General features: G+C 39.3%; 1 pseudogene across 1 annotated transcript; it reads right to left on the minus strand.

Annotated features, from left to right (window-relative positions):
• Positions 1-10,949: 10,949 nt before the first annotated feature.
• On the minus strand, positions 10,950-11,723 carry LOC309966247 (large ribosomal subunit protein uL30-like; annotated as a pseudogene). Its single transcript has one exon. The product of its transcript is annotated as a large ribosomal subunit protein uL30-like (transcript).
• Positions 11,724-12,232: the final 509 nt, after the last annotated feature.

Here is a 12,232-nt window from a genome sequence, read left to right on the forward strand (position 1 = left end):
GATACAACTATAATGATTCTTTATGAACTGAGCAACATAGCGTTAAAATCATAAAGCAAAAACTGCTAGAAATATTAAAATTTGACAAGGCAATGACAAGTAGAGACATTAAATATTTAAAAAAAAAGATCAAGCAAATAAGGAAAAGAAATCTATTGCAACTTTGTATCAATAAATTTGAAAATATATGCTTGTTTCAAAATTTTTAGGAAAACATGAATAAACTAATAAGTATATAAAAAAAAAAGGAAAATGTGGTCACAGATTTATCTCCCCAAAATACTCCAAGTCAGTTTCATGTTATAATGGGTAAACTGTATCAAATCTTCCAAAGAGTTATTTATAGATAGTATAATTTTTTTTTGTTATTCAACTGTTCCAGATAGTAGCAAAAAAAACAAAAAACAAACAGAAAGAATTTTAATTCATTCTACAAGGCTAGCATAACCTTGATCAAAAATTTGGCCATGGACTTCCCTGGTGGTGCAGTGGTTAAGAATCCGCCTGCCAATGCAGGGGACATGGGTTCGAGCCCTGGTCTGGGAAGATCCCACGTGCCGTGGAGCAACTAAGCCCGTGCGCCACAGCTACTGAGCCTGTGCTCTAGAGCCTATGAGCCACATCTACTGAAGCCCGCATGCCTAGAGCCCATGCTCAGCAACAAGAGAAGCTACTGCAACGAGAAGCTCACGCACCACAACGAAGAGTAGCCCCCACTCGCCGCAACTAGAGAAAGCCCGCACACAGCAACAAAGACTAAATAAAGTAAAAAATAAATTAATTAATTAATTTAAAAAGAATCTGGCCAAAGATACAAAAAGGAAAAATATAAACATAGATGCAAAAGTGCCAAATAAAATATTAGGAAATCAAATCCAGCAATCAATTAAAAGATTAGTAAGTATCATATGATTTCACTTACATGTGGAATCTAAAAAGATAAAATAAAACAAATGAACAAAACAGAACAGAAACAGAATCACAGATACCGAGAACAAACTAGTGGATGCCAGAGAGGAGTGGAGTGGAGGGATGGGCAAAATAGGGGCTGCCACATACAGAATAGGAAAGGACGTTGTCAGTAATACTGTAGCAACTTTAAATGGTGACAGATAGTAACTAGCTTATCGTGGTGATCACTTCGTAATGTATATAAATGTTGAATCACTATATTGTACACCTGAAATTAATACAACATTGTATGTCAATTTTACTTCAATGAAAAATAAAAAAGATTAGTATGCAGGGAGACATAAAATTGTGAAATCTACTACCAATGTAATTCACTGTATTATTAAAGAAAAGCAGAAAAACAGAAGTATTTCAATAGCTGCAACAACCAGTCCTGAAAAACACTTAGTAACCTAGAAATAGAAAAAGTTTCTTCACTTTGATAAAGAAGTAAACACAAATGCCGTACTTAAAGGTGAAAAGATGGGGCCAGGAACAAGACAGAAATGCTGTATCATAACTACTGCCACTGTTTCACTGCAGGACACAACCAATGTGGTAAAACAAGGAGAGGGGAGGAAATTTACAGAAGGGAGTGGCCTCCTTATCATTATTGACAGACGACATGATTGGCCACTCACAAAACCTATGAAAATCCACTGAAAACTAAGACTTTCAGATAAAAAGAGCACAGTAGGATAACCAATTATAAGTGAAACACAAACATTAATAGCCATGACAATAATAACATAAATTAGAAAATTTAATGGAAAAGAATTCTATTCAGTAGCAAAAACAAAACAAAAACAAAACCCACAAAAAACACAAAACACAAAGTATTTAGGAATAAGCATAACAGTAAATAGGTTACTTATGTTCCTGTAAAGGAACGCTCTTAAACTTACTCAAGAACATGAAGAATACCTGAAAAAATGGAGATTTATTTTGGTGTCTAGACAGTAAGACTCGTTATTATGAAGATACTAATTCTTTCCAAATAGTTCCATAAATTCAATGCAATTTTAAATAAAATCCAAATGAATTTTTAATTGTGTCTTTATAAGCTGATTCTAAAGTTTATTTGGAACAGCAGAGAGTGGGAGAACAGCCAAATACATTTTCAAAAAGAAGAACGATGGCAGGGAGACTTGCCCTCCTAAGTATAATAATTTACCATAAAACTATGACAATTAAAACTGGCGTAGAAAGAAATAAAAAATCAAGCAGAATAAATTAGAAACAAGTCAGTTCATAGTAGGAACTTAGCACCAGATAAAGATGAAATTTCAAATTAGTGGTGAAAAGAATTTTTTTCCCTCCTCTTTTTATTTTTATTTTTTTAAATTTATATTTATTTACTTATTTGGCTGCTCTGGGTCTTAGCCGTGGCACACGGGATCTTTAGTTGCGGCATGCAGAATCTTTTTAGTAGCGGCATGCAAACTCTTAGCTGTGGCATGGGGCATCTAGTTCCCTGACCAGGGATTGAACCCAGACCCCCTGCATTGGGAGCTCAGAGTCTTAGCCACTGAACCACTAGGGAAGTCCCTCCCTCCTCTTTTTAAAAAATTGAGGTATAAGTGACATATAACATTATATTAGGTTCATGAAGTAAAGATTTAAACATTAAAAAGAAAATTACAAAAATACCAGAAGAAAGTTCAGGAGGATATTTTTGTAATTTGGGGGTACAGGGAAGGCTAGCTCCTGCATGACACCACCCACAAACCATAAAGAAAAGATTTTTAGATTTGGACAGAAAAGAATTTAAGCTTCTGTTCAGTGGGAGATACCATAAATAACATTAAAAGATGACTATCTAGGGGCTTCCCCGGTGGTCCAGTGGTTAAGAATCTGCCTTCCAATGCAGTGCACGCGGGTTCGATCCCTGGTCGGGGAACTAAGATCCCACATGCTGCAGGGCAACTAAGCCTGCATGCTCTAGAGCCCGCCTGTGCGCTGCAACGAAGACCCAATGCAGCCACATAAATAAATATTTTAAAATAAATAAATAAATAAAAGATGACCATCTAGGAAAAGCATATAATGATTAAAAAAATAATAAGAGCCAACATTAATACAGGGGTTGTTATATGCCAGGAAGTATGCTAAGCATTTTACATGAATTATCTAATTACAATCGATGGGTATGATTACGATTATGATGATTCCATTTTACAGGTGGGAAAACTGAGGCTTATAAAGGTCACATATATACTGAAAGGGCTGATATATGTAATAGGTTGAGTTGTTCAGGACCCCCATTCTTTGGTCCCATCATTCCTCAGACATTTGAATCAAGTCGGCTAATTAGAGTCTTTTAAGCTTTGGAGCTACAGAAAAACATACCTCAGCTGTGGGTTTTGAAGTTTCCTGTTGCCATCAATGTTTTTGGCTACATAAGGAAAACCTAACTCCAGAAGGAGCAAGCCAAGACAAACAGAAATAAGAAGGGAAAGGTAAATGCAGACAAGTTTCGACGTAATTGCTTGGGTCCCTGGATGCACTTGTGCCACAGTTTAGAGCTACTCCTGGACTCCCAACTGTGAGACTCCATGAATTCCCTCTTTTCTTAAGCTAATTGGGTTGTCTGTCCTTAGCATACAATATCCACATTACATAAAGACTCCACCTACTAATTAAGCTGGAAAAAAAATCCACAGTACAATGGATGAAGCATGTGATTAGAAACTCAATGAAGAAATAGCAATGGGGGTTAATTCTGGAGCTCCTATCTAGGGGGTCCAAGCCTCTCTGGGGTGGAGGAGTGGGTACTATTTTTCCCTGCTCCTCCTGAGGTCACCCCACTGCTAAGAACCACACAGCACATCCATAGTTAGTGTCCAGTGACTATCTGGGTATACAGATGGTTTATCTTGGGGTCATCTTATTTGGCTCTATGAAATAATCTTCCTTAAATATGGAGTTAGAAAACATGAGAAATCGTTAATGGTATGCCGTTTCTGAAATATCAAGGAACTGAGCAAAGATTTCCCCCAGTGGCTTCTGTCAGCACCGTGAAGGTGTGGGGCTGGAGTGTGCTTCAGGGCGGGTGGAGGTCATTAACTGGCACCTTCCCGCAAAGTCTGACTGCCCTCCCAAGTGGCTTGCTGCGGAGCAGGTAATGAAGCCGACAGCTCCTCAAGGCACGGTGTTTCTTTTTTTTTTTTTTTTTTTTTTTTTAAAGGCACGGTGTTTCTTCCTTAATGCATGGCTTCTTTGGAACAGAATCAATTACAGAGTTTTATTTTATTCCATCTTTATAAAATGGCTGTGGAATGATGCTTCTTTCGTGTTGGAGGGAAAAAAAAAAAGGTCCCTGGATGAGAGACTGATATAGAGCAGAGAAGAGAATGTTACCACGGAATTAGCGGCACAGATTGGGACCTGTGACAATTCACAGTTCAGTGCAAAAGTTTACTGAAAACCTACTCTGTGCTCAGCATTACGGAAGATTCCAAAATGAGTAGAAAACATTCTTGCTTTCAGAAAGCTTTCAGTCTAGTTTGGGAGAGAAGATAGGGGACAGGGAAGCAATGGTGGCCATCTCTGATTCACTGATAGGGGGGTTAGATGAAGAAGGAGCCGAGTGAGGAGGGGACTGACAGTTTGTCCTGGAACTAGAGATACCAAAAGCTTATTTTAGACACTTGTTCCTTGGGGACAGGAAGGAGGAAGTTTAAGATGAGTACAGATGTATAAACATCTGCAGGAGACTAATACAAACCTGAATTTAATACAGGTTCATTCTGTTGCTTTAAACATAGTGCATTGGACTACAAGCAACGAGAATCCATTAGCAAGGAACACCCATCATGCCCAGTTTACTAAGAGAAACCAGGGCTCCTTGGAAAACTGTTATTCCAGGCATAGGGCAGAAAAATTTCAAACACTAATAAAGACAAGTCAAAAGGTTACAGAATAAATTTGAAAAGCACCACTGATTAAATCTGGGATAATTTTAGCATTAAAAAAGCTAGGACTACATTGGATTGAAACACATCATACATATAAAAATCCATGAGTTCATAATAATACTCAAAAATTTTTTTTCATAGTTACATTATGAGGTGGCTTCGGGAATCAATGTGATATAAAGGAAAGGAGTCAGGGACTTCCCTGGTGGTCCAGCAGTTAAGACTCCGCGCTCCCAATGCAGGGAGCCTCGGTTCGATTCCTGATCAGGGAACTAGATCCCGAGTGCTGCAACTAAAAGCCCGCATGCCACAACTAAAGATCCCACTCAGGACAATGGAGATCCCGCATTCTGCGACTAAGACCCGGCACAGCCGAATAAATAAATATTTTTTAAAAAAAAAAAAAAAGGAAGGGAATCAAGTATTTATCTTGCCTTTACAAACACGAGGGGGAAATTCTTTTCTACAAGGATCATGGCTAATACATGCCAAAGGAATGAAAACATTAGAATGTTACCACTTAGTAACCCCTTATGAAACAATCATTCTAGGCAATGATTATAAATGTCTGCTAAAACTATCAGGTAAAGTTAATGGGGGAACTTTGTAACGGATGCATCAGATTGACAACATTTGAACTCACTGATCAATTTTAACATCACTGAAACTGGACAGTTAGACATTTGTGCCTCCTGAGTAAAACGCAAAAGAAAGTTCATAGCACCACTTATAAAATATTCTTGGAAAAAAATCCAAACCTAATTCTCATGAAGCTTCTAGATTTTCCTGTGGATTTACAGAAAATATGGGGAACACATAAAAGAACACCTTGAGGGTACAATCTGCCGAACGTAGAACATGAAACTCTCTCCAGCAAATGGTTGCCTCAGTCACAACTACCTCGACTAGATCCTTGATTCATACAAACCCAAACGCAGTTTTGACGCACTGTGGAAATAGGAGCCTGCCTAGATACTGGGTGATATTAAGGAATTATTAGCTATTTTGTTGAGGGTAGTAATAGTTTTGTGGTTACACTTAAATATATATATTTATATTAGAATCATACACTAAAGCACTTATAAGTGAAATGAAGTCTGAGAGTTGCTTTAAAATACTCCGGTAAAAAAGAAAAAAAACCAAACAAACAGAGGTGGGGAATAGATTAAAAAGAATGGCAGTATGTAGAGAATTGTTTGATGGATGTATGGGCTTGTTATACTATTCCACTTCCGTGAATTTTTGAGAATTTCCATGATAGAGCTTTTTTTTTTTAATCCTGTTTCAGTTCCTCTATGAATTTCTGCTATAGAGCAGGGTTGTATAGTTCACTCCTTATCCTAAAGTATCTTTGGAGATAAAGTACTCCAAGCTTCTCAGCACAGTTTTCCAAAATAAAGATAAGCCATTGGTCCCAACACATGCCACACACAGCAGGAATTTTGCTAGGTCAAGCATCTTTGTGGAGCCCGGGACACTGGGGGTTAACAGCCCGTGCCCCGCAGCTGCGCGCTGAGCAGCCCCACAGCTGCCAGCAATTAGGCTAGCTGGCAGTCCCCTTAGGAAACTCCTGCTGCCTGATTAGGACTAATTGCTAGGCGGCATCTAAGTCCCCGATGGATAGAAATGGAAATCCATTAGGGAAAGGCCCAGCAGGGAGAGACTGCCTTCTGGTGAGTACACATGTACGAGGAGATGCAGGCGTATACACTGGGACTTACTGAGCGCTCCAAATGCACCCCACCCTGCCAGCGCTACTGGGAAACTACACTGTGAAACACTCTCATGGTTTTCTTTTGACCCCAAAAGACAGTCTTCTTTTCATAGGGAAGTCTCACTATGTGCTCTTAACTTGTTATTTACCTCAAATATAATCTAGAACAACTTTTTAAAGCACTTGAGTATTCATTTGCTTTAAAATCAGGTTCATTACAAATGATCCATTTATTAAAGAAAGTCAGACATCAACAACTCGTTGAAGTCTCTGTGCATATATGAAAGTAATAATTAACTGCATTTCTGTTAAAATAGTCTAAGATTCAGATTTTCCCAAAGTAATACTGTATTGCTGTTCAATTTACATTTGAGATGATTTCAAATGCCATAACCACATTATAAAGAAATCTTTAAAGTTCCTAGAGGGGGGGCTTCCCTGGTGGCACAGTGGTTAAGAATCCACCTGCCAATGCAAGGGACACAGGTTCGAGCCCTGGTCTGGGAAGATTCCACATGCCGCGGAGCAACTAAGCCTGTGCGCCACAGCTACTGAGCCTGCGAGCCACAACTACTGAGCCCGACCGCCACAACTACTGAAGCCCGCGTGCCTACAGCCTGTGCTCTGCAACAAGAGAAGCCACCCAATGAGAAGCCCACGCACCGCAAGGAAGAGTAGCCCCTGCTCGCCACAACCAGAGAAAAGCCCGCGCACAGCAACAAACACCCAACGCCGCCAAAAATAAAAATAAATAAATAAATAAATTTATTTTTAAAAAAAGTTCCTAAAGGGCCTTTTTTTTTTTTTTAAAGATGAAGTGCTGCAGAAGGGCACAGAAAGAGCCCAGGGGAAATGACCTGGATTATACATTACAGTTATGTCTCTAAGGTTACTGGTTATCAAAACTCTTCTCGTTTAGGAGACTGGTAGGAGGGAATTCTTACCATTGCTATGTGTTGCTGAATCGGCATGAGGTCATGCAGGAACCTGAAAGTGAAAGATAAATTTCAGTGACTGGGCTCAGGAAGTCATCATGAGAATAGAACGTGTCAGTGACTGGCAAATTTACTTTTTTTTAAGTATTATTTTTTTTTCAGAGTGTTTTCATAAAATAGCCCAATTATAGAGTAAGGAGACTGGTTTTATAAACTGCAAAGGAAAACAAATCTCATTGTTTTATGCTTAGAACTCATACTTAGTGATTTGACCCAAAGGAAGACAAGTATCTAATTATATGGGCCAGTAAAGCTGGAAGAAGGGAAGGAGAGTGATTTGCCCAAGACAACACAATTTACTAATAGCAGAGCTGGTCCTAGAATCTGATTCTCTCAGTTTCTACTCCACTGCTTATCCTTTGCTATTCTTTTGCTATTTTTTCCTAAACTTGTCTCTTTATTCTTTATTTGTTTTCCATTCCCTATTTATCTTTTATCTCAGCTGGATGCTTTTGATTTCTCCCCTCTACTTTTTCTTTTCTTTTCAATTATGTAAATTTCTGTAATCCAGAAATTGTTGATCTACCTGGAAATCTGGGTATGAGAAGGTGTTGACAAAGACATCAACAGATGTATCAGGTGTTACAGACTTTGCTACCTCAAAATTGCAGGGCAGTTTTACTCTTTAGTAACTAAAAATCCCATTTTAGGAACTAGAATATCATTCAAACTCGATATATTTGATTATGTTGAAGTTTTGTGCAATTAACAAGGAAGAACTCAAATAAAAATCTAGATCCTAAAAGGTCCTGATCTTAAACTTTCACATTCTATTTCTACCTAACTTTAAGGGAAGTCCTCGTGCTTCAGGAGCTCTGGAAATCTCAGTTTGAAGTGGACAACTCTGAAATCCAGCTGGTATTTAAATTGCCCCCTTCTTAGGAGTACTTCACCTAGTAGAGCAGGACTTGCTGGCTACTTGTTATTCTGCTTTGATTCCATTGTCCTTATTTGAACTCTTGTCATTCTAAGAATCCCAAAATCTTCCTTAAAGCCCTGGTTTCGTCTCACAGTGAATACGACTCTAGACTTAAAAACATCCAACCCAGTGTATGAGGTTAAGTCATAGCAGTAGACTCAGGAATTAATGGGAAACAAAGGATTAGAAGAATCGCACTAGATTCCATATATATGTGTTAGCGTACGGTATTTTTTTTCTCTTTCTGACTTACTTCACTCTGTATGACAGACTCTAGGTCCATCCACCTCATTACAAATATCTCAATTTTGTTTCTTTTTATGGCTGAGTAATATTCCATTGTATATATGTGCCACATCTTCTTTATCCATTCATCCGATGATGGACACTTAGGTTGCTTCCATGTCCTGGCTATTGTAAATAGAGCTGCAATGAACATTTTGGTACATGACTCTTTTTGAATTATGGTTTTCTCAGGGTATATGCCCAGTAATGGGATTGCTAGGTCGTATGGTAGTTCTATTTTTAGTTTTTTAAGGAACCTCCATACTGTTCTCCTAAGGAAAAAAAAAAAAAGGTCATGAAGAACCTAGGGGTAAGATGGGAATAAAGACACAGACCTACTAGAGAATGGACTTCAGGATATGGGGAGGGGGAAGGGTAAGCTGTGACAAAGCGAGAGAGTGGCATGGACATATATACACTACCAAACGTAAAATAGATAGCTAGTGGGAAGCAGCCGCATAGCACAGGGAGATCAGCTCGGTGCTTTGTGACCACCTAGAGGGGTGGGATAGGGACGGTGGGAGGGAGGGAGACGCAAGAGGGAAGAGATATGGGAACATATGTATATGTATAACTGATTCACTTTGTTATAAAACAGAAACTAACACACCATTGTAAAGCAATTATACTGCAATAAAGATGTTAAAAAAAAAAAAAAAAGGATCACACTAAAGTAACAAAGCAGAGAACTTGGGACCAAGCCCTGAGTGCTCTCAGACGAACACAAAGAGGATCTGAGTCCATCCTAGTAAAGGCAACTTCAACATCAAAAAACGGAAATCCTGGCAAAACACTCATCCTTCACATTTGAGTAAAGCGGGACACCGTTTAAAAATTAAGTAGTATCTTTCCACTGTTTAAACATTCTCATGTGGTATACTTTTATTTTCTTTTTTAACAGCTTTATAGAAATATCATTCACTCATTTAAAGTATACAATTCAATGGGCTTTAGTGTATTCACAGGGTTGTGCAACCATCATCACAATCAATTTTCATCAACCCAAAAAGGAAATTTCACACCCACTAGTAGTCACTGTCCATTTTCCCCCCACCTCCCACCCCTAGTCAATCACTAATCATTGTTGTTGTTGTTGTTTGGCCACACCGCGTGGTTTGCGGGATCTTAGTTCCCCAACCAGGGATGAAACCCGGGCCCTGGCAGTGAAAGCGCAGAGTCCTGACCACTGGACCGCAAGGAAATTCCCCAGTCAATCACTAGTCTCTTTCCTACCTTTCTAGATTTGCCCATTCTGGATATTTCATGTAAATGAAATTATACAATATGTGGCCTTTTGTGACTGGCTCTTTTCACTTAACATAATGTTTTCAAGGTTCCTCCAGTTTATAGTATGTATCAGTGCTATATAGGAAAAGTTCATTCCTTTTCATTGTCAAATAATATTACATTACGTGAATATACCACATTTTATTTATCCATTCATCAGCTGATGGACATTTGGGTTGTTTCCATTTTTTGGCTATTATGAATAATGCTGCCATAAACATCTGTGTACCGGTTTTTGTGTGGACGTATGTTTTTATTTCTCTCAGGTATAGTCTTAGGATTAGAATTGCTGTATCCTATGGTAACTCTACATTTAACCTTTTGAAGAACTGCCAGAGTGTTTCCCACAGCAGACGCAACATTCTACATTGCCACCTGCAATGTATGTGGGTTCCATTTTCTCCACTACAGTTGTGATTATCTACCTTTTTTTTTTTTTTTTTTTTTTTTTTTGCGGTACACGGGCCTCTCACTGTGTGGCCTCTCCCATTGCGGAGCACAGGCTCCGGACGCGCAGGCTCAGCGGTCATGGCTCACGGGCCCAGCTGCTCCGCGGCATGTGGGATCCTCCCGGACCGGGGCACGAACCCGCGTCCCCTGCATCGGCAGGTGGACTCTCAACCACTGCGCCACCAGGGAAGCCCCTGTGATTATCTACTTTTTGACGGGATGTGAAGTGCCATCTCACTGCAGTTTGACTGGCGTTTCCCTGACGGATAGTGACACTGAGCACGTTTTCATGAGGTTATTAGCCATTTTTTGGTGAAAGGTCTATTCAGATCCTTTGCCCATTTTAATTTATTTTTATTTTTATTTTCCAATTTGAAAGCAGTCACTGTTTATTAACTGACCAGATTACAAAAATAATCCTGGCAGATACTTTAGTTCATCCTTCTAATAAGCCTGTTGATCTGGTCTTCCCTGTTGCCAGCATCTCTACCTTCTACCAAATGGGCGGTCTTTTTCTTCATTCTGCTTCGTGGAGGAGACAATTTAAAGGACCACAGCAAGTTGTCTGCTTCTTTGAAATGCTTTCCAATGGTATAGATCTCATGAATCAGATCCTTCCTGCAGATGGTACCATACTTGCCAAGAGACGGAGCCACCAAGGCGTCACCTGTCAGGGCACTTCGCTTCTGTTGAGTTTGCCATAACCACGTTTGTAGGTCAGCTCACTTACTGACTTCAGGTTTGGGTGCCCCCCCGCGATGTACAGCTCCACAATTCTCAGCATGTTCATTAACATTCTGAGAATTCATAAAGATGCCATTGAGCTTCACAAAGGTGCCACTGAAGATCTGATGGAGGCTAAGAAGCTGCAACACTTTTCGAACCTTTGGGCTCACACCATTGACACCTCTGATCCTGATGACAAATGCCAACTTGGGTTCTGCAGGTACATAGAAGTTGCCGGCTTTTCTTGCCATCCTAGCCATTCGAATTTCTGTTCTGTACATCCGCCTGTATTCCTTGTAATAGTGATTAGCTTCTTCATAGATAAGCTTCCTCCTTGCCTTTCGAAGCATCTTTTGGGCAAACTTCTTTCTCAGGCACTTGGTCTTAAGCTCTGCAAAATTCTTTTGCTTTTTCTTAAGGGTTTCTGGCACAGCAGGAACCTTCTTTTTCTTCTCTTCTGCACCCTCCATGGTTCCAGCTGGGAAAGAGCTGCCCATTTTTAAATTGGGTTACTCATGTTTTTTAAATTATTGAGTTATAAGAATTTTTTATACAGTCTGGATACAAATCCTTCAGATACAGGATTTGCAAATATTTCTCCCATTTGGTGGGTTGTCCTTACGTTTTCTTGATGGTGTCTGTTAAAGCATAAAAAGTCTTAATTTTGATGAAGTCCAATTTATGTTTTTCTTTTGTTACTTGTGCTTTTGGTGTCGTACCTAAAAATTATTGCCTAATCCAAGGTCATGAAGGTATTTTCGGGTTTGTTTTCTTTTGAGTCTTATGGCTTTAACTCTTACAATTAGGTTTATGATCCTTAAAGTTAATTTCTGTATATGGTGTGAGGAAGGAGTCTACTTTCATTCTCTTGCCGGTGGCAGTCCAGTTGTCCTAGCACCATATGTTGAAAGACTATTCTTTCTCCATTGAATTGTCTTGGCACCCTGTCAGAATTCATTTGACCAAAAAGGTAAAGTACTGGCTTCTC

The sequence above is a fragment of the Leucopleurus acutus genome (assembly GCF_964270905.1).
Source record: "Leucopleurus acutus genome assembly, chromosome: 9".
Classification (NCBI taxonomy): Eukaryota; Metazoa; Chordata; class Mammalia; order Artiodactyla; family Delphinidae; genus Leucopleurus; species Leucopleurus acutus.